Source organism: Equus przewalskii, chromosome 2 (assembly GCF_037783145.1).
Source record: "Equus przewalskii isolate Varuska chromosome 2, EquPr2, whole genome shotgun sequence".
NCBI lineage: Eukaryota > Metazoa > Chordata > Mammalia > Perissodactyla > Equidae > Equus > Equus przewalskii.
Genome location: NC_091832.1, coordinates 120,008,157 through 120,014,193, shown reverse-complemented (window position 1 = coordinate 120,014,193; position 6,037 = coordinate 120,008,157).

The following is a 6,037-nucleotide window of genomic DNA, read 5'->3' as shown; positions in this document are numbered from 1 at the left end:
TCTCCTCGGGCCTTTTCACCCAGCCCATGGGGTCGTTTAAAGCAGATGTTTAACTTACTGCCCTATTTTTAATTCCAAACTTTGCTTGACAAAAATTACTTTTATATTTACATTAATCTATTTTACACTAGTATAACTTCTTGACACTTGGGAAAAATAGTTTGATAATTGAAAGATAAATCTTTTTACTGCTGGTCAAATAGAGACAAAACTCACTGATGAATGCGGCTGTGGATTAACTGCTTCACTGCCGCCTTAAGGAAAATGAGATGCCCGGACCCCTGCTGTCCTACTGTTGAGAAGAAGTATGCTCCAGTGGAAATGGCCATGAAACAAGATATAAAATATAAATCTTTTCTGATCATTTTCTCTAAGAGAAATTTCTTTCTCAGAGAAAAAATATATAGTAGCTAATGATAAGCTGCAGAAGTAGAGAATTAAAAATTTTCATATGGTTTAAAAAGAAGTGGAAGTTTCGTATTAATATTAAAACTCTATATTCCATAATAACCCAATAGCATAGTTTCAGAGAAGGAAGAAAAGCATGATAATGAGTTTTCTTTTATAATAACAAAATGCTGAGAAGACTTTTTAACCGTTTTGTATTTGAATGTTCGAAAGATTGACCTTGACCACATCAAGGTTCTGCCCCCTGTGGAGGATATGTTATTGACAAGATGTCAAGGACTGTGGGCAGCGTGCATGAAGGTGCTGTTCCAAGAATGGAACTATTGAAACCGGGCAGATCCTTTGTGACTCATTGATAGACATTCATGTTTTGTCATTTTTTAAAAACATAGTATAAGTTTGGTTATAAAATCAATAAAACCAGTTATTTGACATTATAAACAAAAATCACTGGACAGTTAATAATTCCTTCAGTTAATAGGGTATCTTCATACTTTTATTGGTGCCTTGTAAGAACAGGGAAGGGAATTTTCCATTTGGTTTTTTCTGAGCTGAGCATCATAGGAAATTTATCAAAACATAGGCACTTGTAATGAGTGAAAAGATACTGGAAAGAAGATAGATTCTTAAACATCTTTTCAAAATATTTAAAATATCAGTCCGATGATAGAGTTTTGAATTTTGTAAATAAACAATTTTTTAAATCAAATAAAGACATCATGTTTTCTTGTGCCTAATTTGCTTTCCTTTTCAGAATACTTCAAGCTTACTTTCAAAATGAAACCTTAGGCAAATCAGAGAAAATAAGCTATAAATTCCAAAGAATTTTACTTTCCAGCTTATAAAGGAAAAGCTATGCAGCTTTTAGTCTTAATAATTAATAGTAAGAGCTACCGTTAATGGTTCATCTGTGTCTGACACTGTACTAAGTAATTTGCAGGTACTTTATTTTGTCCTTGTGATAATCCTGTGATAATCTGTGTTGTCAGTGCCATCAGGTGGATTCTGACTCCTAGCCACACTGTGTACAGTGGAGTGGAAGGCTGCTCCAGCTTTTCGCCCTGTCCTCTCACCTTCTGATGGTGTATCAGACAAGGCTTTGCTGCTATTCACAGAGTTTTCATGGCCATTTTTTCCGGAAGTGGGTGGCCAGGCCCTTCTTCCTAGTATCTCTAGTCTGGAAGCTCCGCTGAGACCTGTCCACCATGGGTGACCCTACTGGTAGCTGAAATCCTGGTGGCACAGCTTTCAGCATCACAGCAACATGCAACTGCCACAGTGTGACCACTAACAGATGTGGTCAATTCTCTTACCGGGAATCAAACCAGGGCCACAGTGGTGAGAGTGCCAAATCTTAACCACTAGACCACCAGGGCTAACCCTGTAAGGTAGTTGTTGTTATTTTCCTTTTTACAAATGAAGAAATTGAGGCCCATAGAAATTAAATAACCTAGATTGGGTGGTAAATTTAGTATGTAACAGGGCTGAAATTCATACCCAATTCTATCTCCAAAGCCTTATGCTTATAACTTCTACCCTAGTCTATCAATAATTAATCAATAGAACCCACTAGAACCATAGCTTTAATTATGGTCATAGGCCCCTCACTAATATGAAGTAATTGAACAAATAGAACAAATCGTAAACAGTGAACCTCAGGGCTCTGATGATGACACAGTTGCTTTTCTGCTGGAGAATCCATTACATCTTCAGCCACATGTGGTCAAGGGAAATATCCCTTTTCTGGTCTACCTCATATCCTTTATTTTTTTGTGCTAGTTTTAGCACTTGCGTATCTGCCCTGTCTCGCACTAGCCCATGTCCTCTCCTGTCTCCTCCAGGATGATGTGTCAGGGGTTTTATCACAATTGCTGAGAACACTTAGTCCTCTGTGAACTTTCCTTCAGTCCACAGTTCTGTAAAGTACTACACCTTAAGGTTCACTCCCTCTGCTGAACCCCTGCTACATCTTCCGTTTCCCTGGGTGCGTTTGGGGCCTTTCCTCAGCTCTGTGGGTTCTGTGACCTGAAGTAGGCATGCAGGGGCTTCACTGATATTTTCACGGGAAAATAAAAAATTTCATCTTGAGCATCACCTGAAAAAATGTCTTCTCCTCTGCAGAAGCTTTGAGTTGTGCTATGACATATCTTTAAAGCCCTGCTGCTTTCCATCACGATCATGCTCAACATCACCATCATCATCCCAGAATCTCTGGGAAGGTAGTTCACCTGTTGTAACAAACGGACTCCAAAATGCATCAGCGCAAAAGCAGTGGAAGCATAGCTTTTGCTCACATAACAATCCAGGGTGGGGTTTGATCTGAGGACAGCTCTCTATGAGTGATTCATGGATCCAGTTTCCTTCCCTCTTGGGACTTTGCTCTTCCCAAAGGTCTGCTCATCGATGACATCAAGCTGGCAGAAGGGCGTGGAGGAGGCATGATCCCATCTTAAAGACCTTGGTCTTGGAGTGACCCACGGCACTGCCCCTCACGTGCAACAAGTAGCTGCAAAGATTGCTGGGCAGTCGCTTCCCAGACGCAGTTGTTCCCCAGAGAAACAATCCTGGTGGACAGCTGGCAGTCTCCCCCACAGAGGAGCACTGGGAGGGGAGTAACCTGCTGGAGAAGTTGGGTGGGTCACACATCCCCGAATCCACCTTGAGATTCCTCTCTCACTGGAAGCATTTTTGCTGGTTACTACCCTCAGGGATAACCCCTAAAAGCAGTCTGAATGGCTTTGGGGAAAGTTTGGCAGCTGTGAACAAATTAAACTTTCTTAAATACTCATAGGACAGCCAAGCCATGGCTAAAATATTCAAACAAGAATTTACTAAAGAATAAAGACCTCAGAAGTAACACAAGCAGAAGAAATACCATAAGTCTAAAATAAACTCACATAGAAATAAATCTTAGGTATTAGCAAGTTGTCTGCTCGCGTTTTCAAAACCTAGCGGTAACCTTTAACCCCTCCACCAATAAGGTGTCCGCTACTAGTCACAAAAAATACCCGCCATCCACATTGGGAAAGGAGTGTGGAGCTCTCTCACCTGACATCCTAGTATCTGCCTTCCCCATTCCTGCCTGCAGTGTCTGACACTATCTTTCCACAGTAATTCACACTGTAAATAATAAGAAAATGACCACATCCTTCAGAGAAGGTATATGCCAATAACACAAAGAGGGGATCATTTGTTTGACTCTTCTTTGACTGTAGCGACCTGGGATTTTTGTTGATCTGTTTTCTTTACCAGAATTTGAGATCCTGGACATCAGAGAGTGTGGTCTTATTCAGCTTTGTGTCCCACCTCATACCCTGCCTGGCGCGGGGGAGGTTCCTAAGGTCCTGCGCTGTGCACATCGAAGGAAAGTAGCAAACATAAAATGTGGGCATGAGTGCCCCAGCGTCTGTAGCATGAAAATACAAAATCCATGAAAGGGCATTCGAAGCCTTCCTCCAACTGGCCCCATTGTTTGAATCTCGTCTCCTATTACACCTTGAGGAACTCAACGCCAGCAGATCCACCTCTCCTTCACCTCACCACGACCAGACAAAAAAATCTTTAATTAATGAGGAACCGTAAGCTAAGATGGAGGTACTGTTATTTACAAAAAAGATACTCTTCCCTTTAATGAATTATTACATTACAATGAAATAACATTTTTAAATCTAAGTGAACAAGTTTCCTTAAAAATTTTTCAGAGATTTTCTTGGTGAATTAACAAGTGGAATTTGATGAAATTAGTTTTTAAAATCAATATTCTGCACCCTGGTATTTTCTTTCACTTCTAACTAAATATCGATGCATCATTATGACAGTGCTGACCCTCATATTTGGAGCTGGGGCTCTTCACTGGCCAACAGCAGGTCATGTGCTTTGAGCTGTTTTCCAGCAACAATAAATTTGTCTTAAGCTATCTGCACTCCCCTGCCTTGTCTTTCTAATGACTAACAGGATGCATTTATGGAATGGCTGGCCACTGTTAAGGATAAAATCTGTAACTTGAGGATAATGAAAATAATGGGTTCACAGGGTTAAACCCATTACCTTGGCCTCATTAGCACCATATTCAAATCAACTATGACAATCAAGTACACTCAATCACCTGTTTTCACATAGTTTGGACACTAGATAAATATGTGCCCAATACTATCCAGGATATTAATTTTTAGAATTGTTCTTTGCAAGACCTAATTTGGTCTAGGCCCATTCTTATTTCATGGCACTCCTTGTCATTATATAAATTCTCATTTCTATAAAATTCCATCCTTGATACTCCATGGCAGTGTAATAAGACTCGTCCCCAAACACAGAAACCCATACAAATGAAACAGCCACGGGCTAGAAAGGAAGGTCCCCAAAGAACAGAACGCTTATTCCATTGCTCCCTGACTTAGCCTGACTCCTCGCACTTGACCATGAATATTTGGTGTGCTTTGTTCACTGGATTATTAGAAAACTGAAGCAATAACACTCCAGGTTTTTTTGAAGTATTTCCTCATGGAGGAAATAATGGGTCAATTTTGGTACAAAACACCACATCATGGTGAGTGGCTTCTGGGCACTAACAGATCTAAACACAAATTTGCAGTTTGAGCCCCAGTTGCTCTTTGGGGTCTCTTTCCCTGCCTGGCACTATCAGAGCACCCTTTCTCCCAGAAAAACTGCCTCAAACGTGGAGCTACCTGTACACCTTTTTGAAAGTGTGTGTCTCTTAAGACAGACAAGCAATGATGAAGTAAGAAGTTGGGGTTACGAGCTGACCAGATCACGTTCCGTGTGGCTGTGTCGGTTGGCAGGGCCACAGATCTCGTGTTTCCTGGACAGCCGCGCAGGACGTGCAGCATTGCCCTTCTGCTGTCAGCCGTTCTCTTCCACACACAAGTCTTATCGGGCGGGATTTGCAGGACACCGGAAAATAGCAGAGCCCCTTTCTGTCCCTCTCCTTGTTCTCGGTCTGAACCCAACCCATGACTCAGGTAACTAACATTCTCCTTGGGTCAAAGGCAAGAGGTTCAATTTGGTTTAAAGTAAGCTTATATACAGAAACTGTGAATAATCTCTGAATCTCCAAATTACCAGACAGGACTTGCTCAATTATTCTAAACAAACAGAAAATCTCCAAGAGTGTTAATAATAAGGTTATTTTGAAAACTCGCTTTTTTAAAGACACAAAATTAGGCTTATAAAAGTCATACTTCGTAAGCTCTGTAAAACTTTGAAATTAAATTTATTTTAAACTATTATCTATTAAATGATGTTCATTGAAATCATCATTTTTGAATTTGCCATTTTTAAATTCAATAAAGAAATTCTTCATAAAATGTTTGTGCTTTTAATCTTTTTCTTTTGAACTTGAGATTTTTGAGATCCATTGTACCCTGGGCATCCTCATTTGCAAAAGCACAGGTTTCTGATATTAGTCTCAATATTATATTTCAAATCAAAACCATTTTTATGCATGGTTTTTAAATGTATATTTCCATTGTTTAGTTATCTTCTATTAACCCTTTTCAAAATAAAGGATTAGTATCTTTCTTTGTTGAGAGAAAGAATCCAGGATAATGTGAGTGAGTTGTTAACGTTCAATCCGGAAAGATGGTTTCTTTTTTCCCAGGCTGACCTTTGT